At 41.1% G+C, this 21,367-nt stretch overlaps 1 protein-coding gene across 1 annotated transcript in view; it reads left to right on the top strand.

Moving 5' to 3' along the window:
• Positions 1-2,574: 2,574 nt before the first annotated feature.
• The window catches only part of LYST (lysosomal trafficking regulator), a 177,325-nt gene continuing 158,532 nt past the window's right edge, over positions 2,575-21,367 (top strand). Inside the window, exon 1 of the mRNA XM_060126030.1 lies at positions 2,575-2,603. The gene's annotated coding sequence lies outside the window, so the exon portion shown is untranslated. The remainder of the gene's footprint in view (positions 2,604-21,367) is intronic.

The raw sequence follows: 21,367 nt of genomic DNA, 5'->3' as shown, positions 1-21,367 counted from the left end.
ATTGCAAGCAAAGGCAACAGCCACTGCAAAGGCCTTAGGACAGGAATGTATCTGGAATGTTTGGTAAACAGTAAAGACGCCAGTGTGCCTTCGGGATGGCAGAGTAGGAAGAGATGAAGTTGTGAGGAGCTGGACGGTGCAGAGTTCTGCAATCCATTGTAAGGACTTTGGTTTTACCTGAAAGGGGGAGCCATTGCAGGGTTTTGAGCAGAGGTGTGACATGGTCTGATTTACATATGCATGTAGTCACGAAATAAGTATTTTAACATATTTTGGTGAATTCAGTGTGAAATGATGCACATATACATTAACCGCACCTTTTAAAACCTTGATTTTAGAATCTCCTTTTAGTTTCTAATTTTAGAGTCAAATTATCTGGAGAATTGCCCACTTACAAAGTTTTCCAGTATGTGATAAATACATAAGTAGGGCTTCCTTCCAGATCTCTTATTACTTTTCTTTATTCTTTCTTCTATTGCATGTGCTTGATTACACATTATTTTGTGTGTTCATTTGAAATATTTTAAACTAAGTTTTATCTAATGTGTATACTTAATATCTACATTTTGAGATACTCTTGCACAGAGCCAATACTATGGTAGCTTGGTTAAAATACTTTGTAACTCAGATATGAAGAGAAAAGATAGTCACAAAAGACATTATTCTGTGCCTTTTACAAAAAATAGTACTTTGAGGGCCGGTTGTGTACCATTGTCGTATAAAGTTTGTTTCGCTCTCTTTGACTTTAATGAAATCATGACCATCTATTATTTTCCATTCAAGAGAAACAGAAACTGGCTTGTTACTTAACACTTCTATGGCTTATTTTTTCCATTAAAGAAAAAAAAGAGGTGTTTTTGAGATAAGTATGTGATAGTTGATGTATAAACAAGAGTAGGTTTGGTTATAGGTAAAACTGTGAAATATGTCAAGTTTGGCTTCCTCTGAGTTCAGGGAAATTCCCCAAAGCATCTCGGGCACTTAGCACACAGTAACCAGCACATAGTAGGTGCCCATTACATATTTGTTAAGTGAATAACATCTCTTTCACTAACTTGCTGGGGACGTGTGTTGCCCATCCCTGGAGTATTCCAGTTTTACAAGATTGCTGTAGGAAGTGTGCGACCTCTGCACAAACGTATGAATTGCTAATAGTTGCACTTCAGATGTCAGTGGGGAGATATTTTAAAGTACAGGATCTTCCCCGAGAGCCCCTTCAAACCACATCACTGGGCACCTATTTACTTGGTTTGTCGTTGGGGCAGATGGAAGTTGCATTTGGTATACAGCCTTAGGATATAATATCCTGAATTATTTCTATTTCTTGATTCCTATGCAAAAATTACTGGAGTTGTTGATTCTAAAGCAGCTCCTGTCAATTAGTAAACCATTGCTTATACAGCTGACCCTTGAACAACAGGTATGAACAGCACGGGTCCACTTACAGACAAAATTTTTTCACTAAATCTGTTTTACAGTACTACACCATCTGAGGTTGGTTGAATCCATTAGATGGAAGGCTGATTATAAAGCCATATACAGGATTTTTAACTAGCAGGGGGTCAGTGCCCCTAACAACTTCCCTCTTGTTCAATGGTCAGCTGTACTTTGTATTAGGTAGGACTTGAACCCCCGACCCTCAGACCTCAAAGCCCAAGCGCTTTCCCAATACCTTTGACATTCCACCGCAAGGCCAGCCTCAGTGACTGAGTGGTGACGAGGGGTGTCCGCTAAAATGCCAAACTGCCAGCATCAGAAGTCTGTCAGTCGTGTGCTGGACCTGACAGTCAAAGATGCAGCTAAAACATCCTTATAGGTAACCTAGGGTTCCCGCCCTCTGGAGGCACTGCTGTTATAAGACATACAACGTTGACAGCCCACGCTGCCTACAACTGTGTTTTAAAAGGGCTAAGTTGAAACATACACCTTTGCGCTGAATTAATTCTAGGGTAGCTTCGTAAACCTCTTTCCGGTTTTGTAAGAAGCCTACAGTAACCTTTGTAAACTGTTTTTTTTCCAGCCCCAAAGGAAGGGCAGGGTTCCTCGCGGGTAACCCTTTCTCCCTCTCGCGACCCCTTCCCGTATTTCTTCTACCCCCATCCTCCGGAGCCACACAAGGGGAACGGGATGACAGTCGGTGTTGAACAGAGAGAGAGGACGCTGCGCATGTGTTTGGTGCTTTTCAAGCTGTGCAGGCTCACCCTAGGGGGCGACGCAGCCACCTCGCGAGCCCCTTGGATAGTGAGAACCAGGAGAGCCTCCCCCGCGCGGGGAGGAACCCCGCGGCCCCAGCCCAGTGGCTCGGCCCGCCCTCCTCCCTTCTTCATTGGCTCCCGTGCTCTACGTGTCACGCCTGAGACGCTGGCGCTGCCCTACCGGCGAGGGGCGGGGCTCGGGACGCATCCGTCGGGCAAGTGCGCAGGCGCAGGAGAGCGGGTCGGGGGCCGGACGGGGGGAGGGAGGGGGTGGTGTTCCCGGTTTCCTGGGTTACCTGAGGGGGCGGGGGTGGGGAGTTTGCGGCGGCGGTGGCAGGGACAGCGGCTACGACTCGGGATTTTCCCGGTGAGGCGGAGCGTGCGGCGGCGGCGGCAGCCAGAGAGCAGGTAAAGGCGGCCCCCGGGCCCGGCGATGCCGGCAGAGGGCTAGGGGTCCCGGACCCAATAGGTGGCCTGGACGGAAGGCGGTTGGCGCGGGGGGCGGGTAGCAGTCAGCCCGGGATGGGGGTCGCGGCGGCCGGGCTGAGGGCGCGGGGTACTCGGCCCGACGCGCCGGCCCGGGGTTTCTATCCGGCTCCGGGACGTCTCCCTGCCGTGCCCGGGCCGCCTCTGACAGCAGGTGAGCCGCGGGCAGGAGCACTGCCCGGCCTCTCCGGACCTTTGCGGTGGGCGCGCGCCCACCAGACACTAACTTTATTTCCTGGCGGTTGGAGGGCGGAGGTCAAGCAGGCTGGCGGCGATTTGCTGCGATCTTGATTGTATTTATTATCCTGTGCCGCGGCACAACCTGCACCCCGGCCGGGCCCACACTGGCAGGTTGACGGCTGGAGTTGACAGTTTCCGCGCCATCACCCTGCGGGTCGCTCTTTACGATCTTGCCCGGCGGTTGCTCGCCCACCTGTCATCTCCCCCGTGCGCCTTGGTCCGCTGCTTTTCTCCTGCCTGTAACACCCCTTGCCCGGGCGAGAGACTCTCCAGAGGATCCTCTGAGACATCTGCCGTCTGTCCCGGGCATCATTGGAGCCTTGGCTGAGATGCCCGTTGGCCTCTGGTGGGATTAAACTGTACGGGAAATAACCCAGGGAGACCCCGGCACCACAGTGTGGAGGCCAACGGGTTGCGTAGTGGCGGAGTGGGTAAGCTCAGGGGCTTTAAAAAACGCTTCCTAGCTCTGAGTCTTACCAGGTTAAACAAAACAAAACATTCCCTATATGCTCAGCAGACCATACACACCCAGTGACAGCACTTAGTAGTTGATGAGGTAGCTTCAAGCAGATAGAACATTTTAAGGGAGTTGAATCTCGTGTTGAATACATCGGTGTTGAATTCAGACCAGTGTTTCCTCGAATATTGAATTCAGCCTGCACTTTCCTTAGGGTTTGTTGAGCAGACTGATAGGACAAACTGAATTGGGGTTGTCTTCCTGGTGATCCTTGGCTATTCTCCTCTGTTACTTTAAACTTCCATACCCAGGAACCTTATGCTAATAAAGATGTTGACTTTGAGCTTTCATTTTATAAATGTAGTTAATTAATACGGGGGATCTGTTTTAAAGAGCTTTGCAAGTAGCCAGCAACTTTTCTTTTCTGATACCTCTTTGTTGTCATCCATATTACTGCAAAGATTGGAGAATTTGGAAAAGGGGGGGAGCATAAGGAGAAAATGAGTTACTATATTATTTAATTTACATGAAAACAATTTGTAAACTATAAAATTGTATATGAATATAGTAAATATTTTTTGAGCACCTACGGTGTACAAGACAGTTTCCTAAACAGATAAATATCCCCTCCTACATGGAGCTTACATTAGTGGGGAATTGCAGATGATAAACAAAATATGTGCTATGTCAGATGGTGTTAAGGACTATGGAGAAAAAGCAGGGAAGACGGAGAGACTTGCAGTTTTATTTTATTGAAGTATATTTTGATAGTTGATTTACAATGTTGTATTAATTTCTGCAATACAGCAAAGTGATTCAGTTATTTATATATATATATATACATATATATATATATATATACACACACACATTCTTTTTTTAAAATGTTCTTTTCCATTGTGGTTTATCATAGGATACTGAATATATTTCTCTGTGCTCTACAGTAGGACCTTGTTGTTTATCCATTCCATATAATAGCTTACATCTGCTAATCCCAAACTCCCACTCCATGCCCTCCGCCTTGGCAACCACAAATCTGTCCTCTGTGAGACTTACAGCTTTTTGTTTTTTTGTTTTTTTTCTTGTGGTACGCGGGACTCTCACTGCTGTGGCTTCTCCCGCTGCGGAGCACAGGCTCCGGACGCACAGGCTCAGCGGCCATGGCTCACGGGCCCAGCCACTCCACGGCATGTGGGATCCTCCCGGACGGGGGCACAAGCCCGTGTCCCCTGCATTGGCAGGCGGACTCTCAACCACTGCGCCGCCAGGGAAGCCCCCGTGACTTGCAGTTTTAACTAGAGGTAGCCAGGGAAAACTTCCTAGGGAAGATGACATTTGAGCCCAAGACCAAAGGGAAGTGAGAGGGTAATCCATGCACCTCTCTGAGGGAAGAGTGTTCAAGCAGAAAGAAAGGCACTTGCAAAAAGCTTAGAGGCAGGAGTGGACTGGGTACGTTTGAGGACAGCAGAGAGGCTGATTTGGCTGTGGTGGAGCGAGCAAAGTAAGAGTCGCAGAAATGAAGGAGAGCGGTAAGTGGGAATGGGGAATCAGATTGTGTAAGGACTTGGGCTTCCACTCTGAGTGAGAAGGGAGCTCACACTTCTGAATAGAGAAGGGATATAATCAGACTTGCCTTTTAAAAGGGTCACTCTGGTGGCTAGATGCAGAATAGATTTTGTCTGGGGTAGGGTGAGGGGTTGGGCAGAAGCAGGGATATCAATTCCAGGACGCTTGCCGTAATCCAGGCCAGAGAGGATGTACCTGGGACCAGAGAGGAATTGGTGGAGTGGTTGATTTCTGGACAAATTGAGGGTAGGGTCAACAGGAGACTTAAAGGACACCAAAATTTTTGTCCTGAGCAAGTAGAAAGATGGAGTAGACGTATACCGAGATGAGGTTTATGAGAGGAGCAGTTTGGTGGGGAGAAGGTTAGGAGTTGGTTAGAAAATAATGAAATTAGACTCCAAGTGGAGATTAGTAGTAGACACTAGTGACTTTGTATTTAAGACACTTTTTATGTTATCCTGACTGTAACAGGGGTTTAATATTTTCAACCATGAACTCCCAACTTTTTCTCACGCACATTTTCTTTTTAGCCATTTGGACCAGCCTAATCATTTTTTTCACCAAATGTAGCTTTGCTTTTATTTGCTTGCACTTAGAGCATCTGTTTGTTAGTTTCATTTGCAGAGAAAGCCATATAATCCAGAATTTCAGAGTGTTGTATCTAACTTGAACACCGTCATCTGATTAATCTTTTTCTCAATTATATTTAGATGCCTGGCTTAAGTTCAAGAACTTTTTTTTAAGCCTGAGAAATCTTGTTATTAAATGTGGCTTCACTTGGCCATTTGCAAAATTACAATGGTAATGACCTATATTTTTAATACTGTACTAATAGTCAGTAATATACAGGGATTATCCTAATTCTTCTGTTTCATTAAAGATGGCTTGAAAGAAATGGGCCATCACATGTTAAATGGAGAGCTTTTTCATCAAATTATGCAGTATTTGGAGTAATAGAATTTGACCTGTAAAACTTGTATGAAAAAATATATCATGCTCTTAGAATTTAAGGCTGCCCCTTACATTTTAAGAAACCAGGTAATATGCTAATATTTTTAAATGGAGTTGTAACCTAAATGTGTCATGAAAGTATATAAAAATATGTTAGATAAATAGTTATAAACCGATCTTACAGTCGATAGGGGTGCTATATTCTCTTTGATACTACTTTCTTTTGCTATTGCTTCTCAGCAGTATTTGTCCTGTGCCTCTTAATTCTCCTGACTTTGTTTTACAGTAATTGAGATATTTGGAAATTTTGAATGCTCTCCAAATCTAACTTCTGGAAAGAGGAAAACAAAAACAAAGAAAAATCTTATCCAATAATATGAAAAGTGTAACCATTTTAATTAGCCAAGAAAGGAATCAAACAATTTTCCAAAGGACTAGTCATTATTCCATTCAAATGCAATTCTTTGAAGTTGAAACTCAAGATAGACCAGGAAATAAGAGAACTTCTAGCCATTTGAGAAGAGTGGAAGAAATAGATGAATGATAAGGTGGAGTACTACACATACTTCTACAGCTACTGCCACTTGTCTTTAAAAAGTAAGGAGAATAGAAGATTTTTGCCAGAAACCTGAAGAATTGCATATTTTAAATTAAAAAATGTGTGGGGAGGTGAAGCCCAGAAGCTATACATTAAACATCTTGACACTGACTGATTCCTAGAAAAATTGTAGACCAGATTGCCAAACAGATGCTTTGTGATTAGAAAAAAAAGAACTGATTACTAAGGTGCAGAGTTGGTTTTTAGAGAACACGTCATATTACACTAACCTCATGCTCACTTTGCCAAAGATATAATAATATTAAATAATCTTTGTAAGCACCTCACATCTTACAGAGTGCATTCCCATTTATCATCTCATTTAACCCTCACGTCATCCCCCCTGTGAAGTACTGTTAGGTGAGGAGGGCCTCAACAGTAAGAGTCCTGGGGAGACACAAAAGGGACAGATATGGGAGATTTTAGAAAGGACTTGCTTAGATATGGGGGAAAGTTGAGGGAGGAATCAAAGTGGGCTTTAAGGATTCTAGATTGTCTGAGGGAATGGTGATGCTGGTAATTGATCTTAATTCTAAAAATACAAATGGGGCTTCCCTGGTGGTGCAGTGCAGGGAACCTGGGTTTGAGCCCTGGTCCGAGAAGGTCCCACGTGCCACGGAGCAACTAAGCCCGTGCACCACAACTACTGAGCCTGTGTGCCACAACTACTGAAGCCCGCATGCCTAGAGCCCATGCTCCGCAACAAGAGAAGCCACCGCAGTGAGAAGCCCGTGCACCACAACGAAGAGTAGCCCCCACTCTCCGCGACTGGAGAAAGTCCGTGCGCAGCAACAAAGACCCAACGCAGCCAAAAATAAATAAATCAATAAATAAATTCATAAAAATAAATAAAAAAAGAAGTGGAGGAGTAGATGGGGAGACGTGAAATTCATCAGTTCACATCAGTTTGGTGGAAGTAGCTGTTTTCTTTCTTGGAACTGCATCTGGAATGAGTCACATATAATTAAAAATTTTAACATATGTAGGTCTGGAGCTCAGGAGAGAAGTCTGAACCAAATTTAAAAAGTCTTCATTCAGTAAATATATTCTTTCAAATACTTTGGTAAAGAAAGGAGGACAGTGGATAGAAGCTTGAGTGGGGAGGTGTGATCAGGGAAGGTTTGTTTTTCTTTAAAAATGGAAGAGATAAGGATACTTCAGTGGACTGAAGGAAGGGGGCCATTGAAGAGGTGAGAAAATTGAAGTCACAAGAGAAGGAAGGTAATTAGACATAATCTCAGAGGAAGTGGAAGGATCGGCAACAGGAGCACAGGTGAAAGGGTTAATATCCCGAAGAAAAGCAGTGACGCATAGTCCTTTAAAAAAAGGAAAAGGAAATAGGGAGTAGATACGGATACAGATTTATAGATAAGTATCCAGGATAGCATCAGTTGTCTCTGTGAAGCAAGTTTATCTGCTGAGATTGAGAAGGAAGAGCGTGGATCAGTGTAATTTTGAGGGGAAAAGAAAACTTACCGTTGTGATTGGAAAACGGCCTTGGCCAGGGACCAGTGACCTAATTGCTGATACTGTTTAACACCCCTGCAGTCACAAATGTAGGAAGAAGCTGTGAGTGCTGAAGCAGTTTTCTCCAGCAGCTCCGCATAACACAGCAGAAGGCAAATATGCTGAACCTGGAAGGGGATTGGAAGGGAAGGTATGATGGAGGACTTGGGCCGGGGTGCTGTGAAGTCAGGGGACTGCGGGTGGTAGTGAGGTGGTCAATTGAAGGGCTGAACCTTAGGTATCCTGCTTGATTAAGGAAGAAAGCAAAGCCAAGACAGGGCTGACGAATGTGGAGAATGAAGAGGATGAAGAATCCCAGTGAGTAAGCTGTAGGATTAATGGAAGTGAAGGAGAACTAGAGACAGAAAAATGTGATGTGAGAGTCCTAAATTTAAGATTCTGGAGTTGGAGCAATTGCAGGTGATGATAAGGGCCAAAGTATGACTGATGGTGGTGAGTAGCTAAGATCAATAGTGCTAATTACAACAATAGTAATATTAATAAAAGCTACTGTTTATTGAGTACTCTATACTAGTCACTATACTGAATGCTTCCCGTAGGTTATCATACTTATTTTTCACAACCATCCTGTGAGGTACATATTAGGAGCTTCATTTTACAAATGAGGAAACTGGGGCTCAGTGAGATTAAGTAATTTTCCCCAAGGCACACAGGAAGTACCTGAGTCTTTCTAGCCCCATAGCCCTTATGCCCAGCTATTGAAACCATGCCGGCCTTCTGCAAAGTAGGGGTCACTGAAGGAGAGGAAGTCAGAATGCTCTAAATCCTAGTGTGTTGACATTAATTTTTCTTATGGATAGTGAAGCCCCCAGAATAACAGATCTTGTGTGCAGAGGAAGATAGGAGTTGTATGACAAAATTCTCAGTAAATGGAGATGCATGACTCAAAGGTCAGTCGTGTTAACTTTAAATATGGTTATAATATAACATTAAAGGCAGATGAAATGGGATAATAATAATGTGCAAATCACCTTGGGAAACCAGGATAGTATTGACTTGTCCTCTGGCCTGGGATCTGGGTGTGTATAGGGGTTTATTAAGAGGAGGAGATGAAGTGACCTTCCTGTGTGAAGGTAGAGGATATAGGGAAGTTTCGTAGCAACAGAACTAGGGATCCTAATGGTAAGGAAGTAAAGAATTCAGGGGTAGGGGGAGGAGTCATCTAGCTGTGCATGAAAAATCAGAAAGGATGGTGGCAGGTAGGGTGATTATATAATGTATTGACCAAACAGGTGTTATTTTGAAAATGAAAAGAATGTCATTAATAATTACTCTGGGACAAGAAGCATAAACTAGGACTGTCCTGGGCAAATAGAGATGTTTAATCATATCAGTCATGGGTAACCAGAGGACCTGTCACCCTGGAAAGGGGTTGTGGATGTTGAGAAGGAATGAATTGAGCCTTAAATTTGAGGGATGTGAATGGAGCTTACTAGCCTAAGATTATTCTCTAGCCCCATAATACTGCTCCAAAATGCTCTGGGCGTGCCTTGTTCTATAAGGGTCTGAAGGAAGTTATGAATTCATCTCTAGATGAAAATTTGGAGGCCATTAATATATAGCTGGTACCTGAAACCTTAGAAGTGGATGATATTGTCACAGAACACAAAGGGAAGTGAGGCAGAGGGGAAAATGCAGAGGCTCACTTACATGAAGGAGCTGGCAAAGAAGCATCCAGCCAAGGAGACAGAAGGAGTTGTCGGAGGGGCAGGAGGAAAACCAAAAGAGATTTGGCATCTTCCAAGTCAAGAGAGAAGAGAGATTTAAGAAGTGAGTGATTGGGACTTCCCTGGTGGTCCGGTGGTTAAGACTCCGTGCTCCCAATGCAGGGGGTCTGGGTTCGATCCCTGGTCAGGGAACTAGATCCTGCACGCATGCCGCAACTAAGAAGACCACGTGCCACAATTAAGACCCACCACAGCCTAGATAAATAAACAAATATTAAAGAAGAAAAGAAGTGAATGATTAATAGTCTCATATGCTTCATGTTCCTCAGAGAGGTCAAATGAGATAAGGACTGGAACATATCTTTTGGATTGGTCTTGACTTGAGTAGTTCCGGTAGAGCAGTGTGGGCAAAAGCCAGACTGCAGTGCACAGAGGGGTGGAGGGGAAGTGAGAAGACTACTTCCAGTGCAGATTACCCTGAGTAATCTTGAAAGAGGAAGGTATCAACATGATTTTTTTCTTTTTTAAATGTAGGCAGTGAAGAAGCCAAAGGAGATGAGGGGTTAAAAACTGAGAAGGAGATGGAAGTCCAAGCTGTGCCTCCTAATATTGTCTAGTCAGTAATTTTGTAGTAATCAAAAGAGTGAAAGTAAGAGGAAGAAACATTTTAGATCAAGAAAGACAAACTTCATAATGACTATAATTTGTCAGAAGCTGGACTGGGTGGGGAGTGTTTATTGAAGGGATCAAAGTCCTAATTTGGGTGAAATATTGGAAAGTGACATCTAGGTTGTGGACTAATTCTAGGATTCTGTTTTCTCCGCTACTTTTTTTTTAAGACTTTTATTTTTATTTAATATTTATTTATTTATTTGGCTGTGCCGGGTCTTAGTTGTGGCATGAGGGATCTTTAGTTGCGGCACACAGGATCTTTAGTTGTAGCATGCAGGATCTTTAGTTGCAGCATGTGGGATCCAGTTCCCTGACCAGGGATCGAACCCGGGCCCCCTGCATTGGCAGCGTGGAGTCTTGACCACTGGACCACCAGGGAAGTCCCTTTTCCTCTACTTTTAAGCCTGTTTTTTTGGAATGGTTTAACCATGTTCCACCCCCAAGATTGTTGTTGGGATGGGTTTGCTATTTTCTAGGGATTTGTCCTTATACTCCTTCTTTTTAAAAGTTAACTGTGTCTTTGTACATTGGAAATATTTTCTGGTTAAATATACTTAAGTTTTCTGTTGTGGTAGCATTTGATTCTTGGCTGAATTCACTGCTCTTGGTAATTTCTGTTTAGCAAAAGTGAATTCCAATCTATATGCTTGTTTTATATTATGAACTTTTAAAGAGCAATAATAGTATATTAATTTTTTCCTTTCTCTTCCCTCTTTAAAATTGCTCTGATCAAAATGTGATTTGCTGCAGTGAAATTCTTATTAAGTTTTGTAGTTCACTTGTCTTGGTTCCTTAGATGGAAGAGTAATAGTCGTAATTGCATAGATATTATTTCAACAGTATAATTATTATACAAAGTTTAGATGAGTATAAAATTAAAACAATGGTGAGAATGATTTCCTCCTTTATTATAACTATGTGCTTTATTCGGAAGGCCAACAAAACATGTTTATCAGTTCATAAAGTGCATTCATTGTTATTGCTCCTGGGTATTCATTCATTGAAGTACAAAATTCAGTGTATCCTCACCAATGGTAAAAGGAGGTTTTACTGCTGTGAATTGTAGGACAGCTGTATATTCATCAGCTCACTCTTATACTGCTTTTTGATATTTACTTATCTGAACCTTTAATGCACTATGACTTTATTTTTATTTTAGTCTATTAAAGATTAAAATCCTTTGCCATTTTCTGGATTTCCTCTTAATGATGCTTCCAAAGACAGTAATGCTGATAACTGTTCTTGCTTTTCTGTTAGCTTTATTTAAATATTTTGGAGCATATTTCTAAAGTCATACGTTCCACACTGCTGAAATATATATATTTTTTCTACACCTTATTTTTTTAAAATAAAATCTCAGTGGTTTTGACAAAACCTGATTACGCACAGTTTAAGGAAACATTTAGAATGTGTAATTTTAATCCTAAATTAATCTTGATGTTTACTATTACTGTATGACTATTACTATATTGCTATTTTCTGACTGTTGTACTGTCACAAAAGTCCATAGCCTAAAAAATGTTTAGAGAGCATCTACTTTTGTTTTTGTTTAAATATGTATAAGAAGAATGGGGATCAGAAAGGTTAAGCACTTTGCCTGAGATGCTAAAGAGTTTGAGGCAAAACGGAAAACCAAAAGTCTCTTGACTTTTAGTCTAGTATTCTTTTTCCTATACCACCAACTTCTTGAACATTTTAATGCATTTTGAGAAAGTAATCCTATAGCCAAAAGATGCCTTATACAACATGGAAAACAGAAGGGTTTGGTTTCTAGTGTGTAGTTTATTTATAACTTTAACCATTTTCTTTGCGTGTGTCTACATATAGATCACGGTGATAGAAACTAGATTGTAATGATACCAATGTGGTCGAAAAAAATATTAAGTGCAGGTTGAATTTGAAATGCATTCGCTCAGGAAGTGTTTAGTACATATTCCTGTTTTATTTCTGTTCTCCATCACTCCCAACCCCTGTGCCTTTCTTTCCTGTTGTCTATCTATCTTCATGAATGGTTAGAGAACAACAGATGAAACAACTGGATCTCAGTTTGGTCTCACTGTTATTTTTCTTGATGTGAAATGTTTTGTAACAGTAAACACATTTGTCTATAATTGCCTCAGCTAAATCTTTTTCTTTAGAAGGGAAGCGAATTTTCATTGTGTCTGTAAGAATTACAGAGGAATGAGGAAACTAGTACTATGTACGTTTGCAAGGGGTCTTTAAAGCTTGTAAATATCTATGTTCAGTATTTCTAAAACTTATTTTGCTGACTCTTTTACCGTATGCAAAGTATATATTAAAAACTGTTGATCATTATGATGTTGCTCTATAAATTATTTTTTATTTTTTCATTTCCCATTTAGGATAAGGTTCCAAGATGTTTTTTAGTGTTTCTTTGGGAGGTATGGAAAACCATCATGTCTACTACTGATTTGAAAGAATTTTGAAACTGTAAACTCTGAATTATACTCTTTAACATAGGAAGAATACACATCCAAGATTTTATTGCTGAAGTTTTTTGTTTTTAATATCAAAAAATTTTGGTAAGGTTTTTAGGTGTTTCTGTAGCACTTTCCTTAATACATCAAATTCTTGCTGTGGAATGGAGAAAGACTTGTAAACGTGCCTGTTTATTTCTCCATGCTTTAGCTGTGGGAATATTTCCTAAAGGAATTTGAATAACAAAATGCTTCCTATCAAAGTTAGTATTAAATGAATTTGTTTTTATTTATTGAGCTCTTCCCATTTGTGACAGTGTGTCAGGCACAAATGATTTTTTTTAAACAAATAAGACCTGATTTCCCTTCTTAAGGAAAGTATAATCTAGCTTTGAAAGAAACAGTATAATTCTGTAATACAATATGGTGAGTCCTAGGATTAAGGCATGTAGAAAAGTAATTGGGAATTAATGGGAATTTCTGTAGCAGCAGCAACATGATTTAAAAAAAAACAACAGCAACAACAGTGAAATGGTGTTGAGAAAGTGTGTACCCTTAGGAGGAGTTATGGGGTAGTGCAGTGTGTTTTGGGATGTGTTGAGAGATTAAAAAGGTTAGATGGGGGAGGCAATCCCATAGCATGATGATAAGGAGTCGGGATCTTATTCCCTAGGAATTGGAGTGTCATTTATGATTTTTAAGGAATGTGGCTGACAGTTTTAGCAGTTGTAGAATTTGAAGTGAATGGAAAATGGACCAGACAGGGTGACCAAATAAGAGGTTGCTGGTATGGCAAGTGAGAGAGATGAGGACCGGAGAATGCTTAAGCGTAAGTTTAGAGGGGAAGGACCAGACTCAAGATGATGACCATAATAGCTACTAATTATTGATCTTCTGACAATCTGCCGGGCCCAGCACTGTCTCATTTAGTTTTAATATTCACAACAACTTGAGGTGCCCTTAGGAACTCAGTTTTATAGGTAAGAAACTGAGACTTAGAGGAAGCCAAGTACCCAGGGTCATAGAGATAGCAAGTAACAGATGCAGAGGTGAGCCAGCAAGCTGTCAAGAGGAAGAATTTTCTAGGCCCCGGATGAAGTGCTATTCTGTTTTTGTTTTGGTTTTTTTCTTTTTCCCGAAGTGACTGGGTAGAGGCCATTAACTGAAATAGGAATGAGGAAGGAAGAGCTGGTTTGATGGAGGGCAGGAGTCACTGTTTTGGAGAATAGACGTTTATATACAGAGTGCAGAGAGATGGCCTGGGTCTGAATCCTGCCTCTGACACTTGAAGCTCTGTGACCCTGAGCAGTTACCTAACCTCATGTGCTTCGGTTTCCAACACGTGACAAGTAGGGACATAGCAATATTTGTACTTACGAGATTGTTACGAGGATTAAAGCAGCCACTCTAGGAGAGTGCTTACAGAAGTGCCTGCTGTGCAGCAGTTAATCTTGGTAGGTGTTAGGTGTATCATCATCATTCTGTGAAAATCCAGAGGTCTGTTACGAAGATGGATGAACTATTCAGTATAAAACTTCTAGCACAATTCCTTCCTGTAGGGATGTAAAGCCAGGGGAGATGCTTTACTGGGATGGGCCTTCAGAGTTCCTTTTAGTGCAGCCTTGCTATAACCAAAATGTCTGAAAATTTCCATTCCTTTATCGTGCTCAGGATCAAACACAGGTTCTTCTGAGTTATCTGGTTGCCCAATTTGTTTGGTTTAGAGAAAATGAACTGCTTGTTGAAGGGCTTAAGTTTGATACGTTTTGGTGTGACTTCCTCAGAATTTCTTTTAAAATTCTGCCTTGCTACGCTGTGCCTGGGTTTCCTTTATTTCCTGGCCAGTTTTGTCATACAGGGAGCCAGGATGACCTCTCCTCTCTGGGCCAATCACAGGTTTCAAAGCAGCTGTGAAGGAAAGCAAGAACGAAGACTTCACCCGTTTGGGGAAGGGGAGGGAAACAGGCAGTGGTGTTTGTTAGCTTCCTGAAATGTGAAAAAAATAGTATGTACACTTTTCTGGAGCCATTGCTTTCTTAGATTTTGACCCTTCCCCCGCCAGATCATTTTACTGAGTTTTATTTGAACAGCCTACACAATTCTACATAATTTGGAAATATTTCATTCAATGCATTTTTGTACCTTGACTTAGCCTAAATGCATAATACAGAATAAAAGTAGGAACAGTATAAACATTTTCTTCCACATTTACTAGTTAAGGATTATCATGGTCCTATATATATATTTTCAAGCTTCTCGAAACATTTTTAAATTTTCTGCTTTTCCCACCAAGACCTAAGTTGGACAAACAGGTGTAAAATTCTGAACCATCAGGGCATGAAGTGTGACCTCATGTGGTCCAAGTCCTTTCCGCTCTCCTTTCCACGTGTTTTCAAGTTGTGTCCCAGGTGGTGCATTGCTTTCTTCCATGACATATCAGCCATAGGCAGCAAGAGCGCTTGGAGGTGTAGGGACAGTGGGGAAGGCACGTGTGCCAGGAGCAGCGAGCTCCCACACCAGCCGAGAGCACTTCAGAAACAGCCTCAGCAGATGGGTGCACAGAGAAGGAAGGTCACGGCTGTTCCAGCTTCTTTGCACTCGGCTGGCAGGCCTGGGCTACTTTCTAAGGTGAGAAAGACCTAGGGGCTCCCAAGGAAAATGAGCAGTTAAGAATCATTCACAACCAGGCAGTGATTTCAAGTGAGATGAAAAGTTCTGCAATTATCATTTTCTATTGGAGAATGGAGGAGCAAAATCAAGAAGAGGGTTGAATCACCTTTCATTCTTCCATTTTCGTCATTCATTTGATGGTTCTTGGCTTTGATACAGCAGAAATAAAAACAAAAAGGCTTCAAACCAACCTATCACCTGGGGCCAGGCTACTGCATACAAAACTCTCCCAAGGACTGAGATAAAAGAACTTTGTCCCCCAAGCCCTGAAGAAGTCCTGTTTTGGTTAGGGAAATTTGTTGAAAGCTACAGCCAGCTGAGAAGCCATTGGCAACAGAGACAGAAAGCAGTGCACGTATACTTATTTCATTCAATTGTAAACTGACAAGGTAAAAAGAATAAAAATCCTACTGTTTATGTAATAGAACCCTATTAAGTGGTTTTAGGAAGGGACTAGAACTTAGGTAGCAATCTACTTTCCAGAGATTCCTGGGCATTCGTCATTCGTGCATTCATTTCTGGCAGAGTCCAGTTGGACACAACCTTTCTCCCCATCCCGCCCTAGACCCTTTGGAATTGACTGCATCAAACATTCTGTACTGCGAAGTCCCTTTAGAGTTTATAATGAAAAGCCAAACCTAAAGAGAAAAGAATCCTTACACCTTCTCTCCAAGCATCAGTGTGAAGAAAACTCAGTCATCTTAGAATATACCAAATAACATACCAAAGAAAGGAGTATGACCCAGCAAACCAAAATGACCAGTCCCCTGCCCCCCTCCCATGGTGCACCCCATCACACTGTAGTTATTTTCTTATCCTCGGTGGCTTGCTTGATGGCCGCCTATAGTCCTATATTTTTAATATGGAACACCTAGGTCAGAGCCAACTTTTACCTCTCTTATGTTGCAATCCTGGTTAGAGCTGAAGGTGTTACTTCTTGTTAAAATGTAAATACTTCTTTCTAGGAGGAGCAGAATTTTCCTTTTTTTCAGGTCACTTCTTGATGTAAATGAGAAATGGGGAAACATATGGAAAAAGATAACATGAACCTGTAGAAGACTAGGATGGCAGGATACATTGCCTGGAGGACAGACAGACAGGCAGGGTTACTGCCTACTTACAGTTGCACTTAGTGCCACACCTAATCAGTAAAATGCTCTGACAGGTAGCATTCTAAAAGACATAGTCGGCCTGTGAGAAGTCTCTCAAAAATTTCATGCAGTATTAGGAAGAACATTGGACAGGATCTGAAGACCCAGGTGTGAAGCCCTGTGACTTTTGGGAAATCTCTTAACCTCCATCTGCCTTAGGGTTCTTATCTATAAAATTCTGAGGAGATACTAAGATCATTCAGCTCTCTGTGTGTTGATTCTCTGATAGATTTTCATTCTCAAGTAATTCATAAAATGTAAGCTCCATGGCAGTGTTCCTTCACTGGCAGTCAACTCGTTACTTCCTTCAGTGTTAGTTGAAAAAACTTTAAGGATGGCAGTTACTTCTTATAAATGGTTGTGTTCCAAAGGTTCATGTCTAAGATAGTTATTCAGACTGTAAATGATTTGCCCTTAGAGACAACGTTGTATGAGGGATTTATATCCATAAGGCTGTTTAATCTACAGTATACCTGGAAGTTGGCGTTGTGAGAGAACCCCGGGAAGAAGGTTTGGGGAGGTGCCGTGATTACCTCATCAAGCTTAACTGGCCTACTGTTTGCCTCACATGCTGCTACCCTACTTTCGGAGCCCTTGCCCCAGACCGTCAGAGAGCCACCTCAGATGGCTTGGCGGTGCAGGAACACCTTCTCCCCTTGCCTGACAGGGTACTGGGCGGGGGTGGGGTGGGGTGGGGGTGCGGCCAGCTGTGTTGCTAGCAATCCAAATTGGAACTGTCAATTCAGTTCCCCAGGGGGTCTGGGGGAGTTACTCAGACTCTGTAGGGTCTGGCGGAGTTCAAAGCCTTAATCACATTTTTTTCATGATACCACATTAGTATCTAAGGAGCTGGAGACCACAGTCCAAACTTCATAAGGATGTGTGTGACATCCTGACTTCCAACCAGATATTCTTTAAAGCAGAACTCAGAAAATCAAGTTCAGTGTTTGTTAAGAAGGGCCTGAGCTCTAAACAACTGCTATAGTCTAAAACAACTGTTATAATTCCTGTTGAAGTTATTGATTAAATGGAAGTTGAACATCCTCCTCAAGTATGGTGAATCAGCAGTAATTACTGGATTGTGCGAAAAAGATTTATCTTATTGCTAAAGTGGTTTTTAACAGATCTCTGATGCAGCTATTTAATTTAGAGCTTTGTTAAAGTGTCACATCCTTTCCTAACTCTCATTTTATTTTAGTTATTTTTTTGATGTGGACCATTTTGAAAGTCTTTATTGAATTGGTTACAATTGCTTCTGTTTTATGTTTTGTTTCGTTTTTTTTGGCCCCGAGGCATGTGGGATCTTAGCTCCCCAACCAGGGATCGAACCCGCACCCCCTGCATTGGAAGGCGAAGTCTTAACCACTGGACCGCCAGGAAAGTCTCCCCTAACTCACATTTTAAATTTCAAGAATTTTATAAAAATAAACCCACAAAATATATTTTAATTTTTCATATTCAATGACTAGCAAATTTTACTTCAATTTTCTCAAGACAGTATTTATCTACTATAACATAGGTTGTAAAGATGCTTAGATTAATAAAAATATACATAATAAAATGGATAAGCAACAAGGATATATTGTACAGCACAGGAAAATATAGCCATTATTTTGTAATAACTTTTGATGGAGAATAATCTATAAAAATATTAAATCACTATGCTATACACCTGAAACTAATATAATGTTGTAAATCAACTATACTTCAATTGAAAAAAAAGAAAACAAGCTACTTGCAAAGAAGAAAAAAAATTTTGGTATGTAAATAGCATCCTAATAAACTTTCTGTCTTAAGTCTGTAATTGGGAATCATTCTGATGGTTATTACTTAACATATGTAGTATGACCAAAAATTTACAGGGTAAAGCCTAGATTAACAGACATTTGCTTGCTTAAATGTTGTATAATTTAATTCAACTGATATGCCTTAACTAGCTTATTCCTTAAAGAGAATTCTGTTAATCTGAACAAGCTCAGTTCATAGTCTCTTCTCTCCTCTCCCACACAAGTTTCCTGTATTTCAAACATACGGCTCTGTGTTGTGGTTACAAAAGTGTGTAGAGAGAGATTTTTAAATCTTGTTTCCTGGTGTACAGATTGCAAACTAGTGGACTTGAGTAAAGGTTCTGGGTAACATTTAGAGATAGCATTTGGTGTTAAGGAAACTTCTTTGCCCACTGTCTAATTTTTAATTGACCTGACAGAAGAAAGGCTGTGTCTTCTAAACTTGGGTTATTTTAGTTCTAGTTAATTAGCTCCAAAAATATCGTATAACTCCCAGGACAACTGTCATGGGATCTTGAACCTGTTGGCTTCAGCTTTTGTTACCTATAGAATGTGGGGTTGGAGAATATGATGTCTAAAGTTTCTGCCATTGTGCAAATGTACGCTTCTAACTTATTCATGTTTATTCCTTTATTCGTGTCATTTATGAAATTGTATAAATAGTGTTATCATTTTTCTCCTCCTAAGTTTTTTTGATTTTTAGTAATGTGTTGCAAAGAATGTGTGAGATCTTTGGGAAAGACATTAATTAGTCTCTAATCAATATATATTGAACTGTGGAGAGATGGGATTTAGCATAGCTAAGAGTCCATATGAACCAACCCTTATTTCCATGAAGGCTGCTTCAAATCGTAACAGACTCTGATTCAACAGAATTCATTGAGTACTAATTATTCTGTGCATTATTTTGTTTAAGCCTCACAATGATCCTGTGATTTGTAGTACTCTCCTCCATTTCGGTACATAGTACATTTCTGAAAAATATTCTTTCTAATGGTAATTTCTCTAATACTGTTGTAATTAACAGATTTAGGCAAGTGCATAGTATTATTTTAAAAGACAATGTACCAGGATTTTTGGCATTTGATGAAAGATTAGGAATTGAGTGCTTCAGGTGGCACTGTTTGATAAGAAAAAAATAACGCTTTTTAATCCGGCTATAAGAATAAACTTCATTGTTATAATCTTTTTTTCTTGTCTTCTTCCTTTTACTTCTTATTTTCTGTAGAAGTCACAAGGCAGGGAAAAGATAAAAAATGCAGGTACCCTCTGCTTTTATTTTCAGTGTTTCCTTGGAAACTACATCATCATAAAGCAAAACATTAACATTTCCGTGCTAACTGGTCTGTGAGGAAAGGTTGTAGTGATCTTTTCTTCCTCCAGATGGCACTCTCTGTTGGAACATGCTCAGCTGGTGCCAAGCCTTTAAAATAGAACTGCATACAACATATTCCAAGAATGTTTACTGATATCATATAATCTCCGAAGATCCACATAGCAACTGTATGGGATGGACATCTTCTGGAAAAGGAAGCCAAACTCCACACACCTCTGTGTGACTGGCTAGTAATTGCTTGATTCCAAATCTGCCGCCTTTGTTTTCACCACTGTCACAGTGTTGACAATCTGACTATTCAGAACAGATTCAGAAACTAAAAAAAATAGAATGAGTAATCAGACTTGTAAATATTTATTGAATAAGTAATAAATATTGGTTGAATTAATGAATGGATGAATTAGTGAAAAAGTGAACTGTAGCACAATGGACTCCACCCTTCTTATCACCATGGCCACTTGTTATTTGACAGTTCTTGAGAAGGAAACTTGGTGACCTTTGGAGTACTTCTTGCCATATTGTTGAGCTTGAGATTTTTTTAAAAAATTTATTTATTTACGGCTTTGTTGGGTCTTCGTTGCACGTGGGCTTTTCTCTAGTTGCGGCGAGCGGGGGCTACTCTTCGTTGCGGTGCGCGGGCTTCTCATTGCGGTGGCTTCTCTTGTTGCGGAGCACAGGCTCTAGGCGCGCAGGCTTCAGCAGTTGTCGCTCTCAGGCTCAGTAGTTGTGGCTTGCGGGCTCTAGAGCACAGGCTCAGTAGTTGTGGCGCACGGGCTTAGTTGCTCCGCCGCATGTGGGATCTTCCCAGATCAGGGATTGAACCCGTGTCCCCTTGCACTGGCTGGCGGATTCTTAACCACTGCGCCACCAGGGAAGTCCTGTTGAGCTTGAGATTTTATCTTCAATGGTAAATATAATATCATTGGTTGCACTGATTAAAACACAGAAGTGACAAAGTCTTTTCAAATGCCGAAAGGTGAAGAATGTATGTAGTAATGGCTTGGTGTAGGGGCAGGTGTAGTCGTTCTATATGTCAAGAAAATAAATGTTTGAAAATCCACAAGACTGAGGGTGAAAGCTTAATTCTGTGATCTTTTGGATAATAGGTTGTAGAAATTAATCACAGAAGCAGATCAGAGCTAAAATATCAAAGTCAGCTATCCAAATGTCTGTGGGAAGTCTCACTCAATAAAGCAAAACTTATGTTGTTGACTGTTTCATTTCCAGAAGGTAAAGGAAATAATTGGGGAGCTGATACTCTGAGCCTAATTTTGACCCACTGTGAGGGCTTAGTTAGACAGTGAACATAATGGGAATCCTGAGAGAAAAGTCATGTCATTCATTCAAATGATTGCCTTCTCTGTGCCACGTACTATTCTAGATGCTGTAGATTTAGCAGTAAGTGCAACAGAAAAATTCCCTGTCATCAAGGAGCTTTCAAGAGCTTATAGTGATCTGTTGTCCAGAAAACTAGCTTCATGGTTACTTGGCTACAGTGACCTTTCACTTCACCTCAGACACTGACTTGCAGGGTCACAGTCTGGATGTTGTCATCATCTGGAACTGCTTGCTTCAAAAATCTGCGAATTCCAGTATCTTCCGTAGCACATTCTCTGTTCTTCTCTC

The sequence above is a fragment of the Lagenorhynchus albirostris genome, chromosome 16 (assembly GCF_949774975.1).
Source record: "Lagenorhynchus albirostris chromosome 16, mLagAlb1.1, whole genome shotgun sequence".
Taxonomy (NCBI): Eukaryota; Metazoa; Chordata; class Mammalia; order Artiodactyla; family Delphinidae; genus Lagenorhynchus; species Lagenorhynchus albirostris.
Note: the sequence above shows the minus strand (reverse complement) of the source record. Positions and strands in the feature narration are given on the sequence as shown.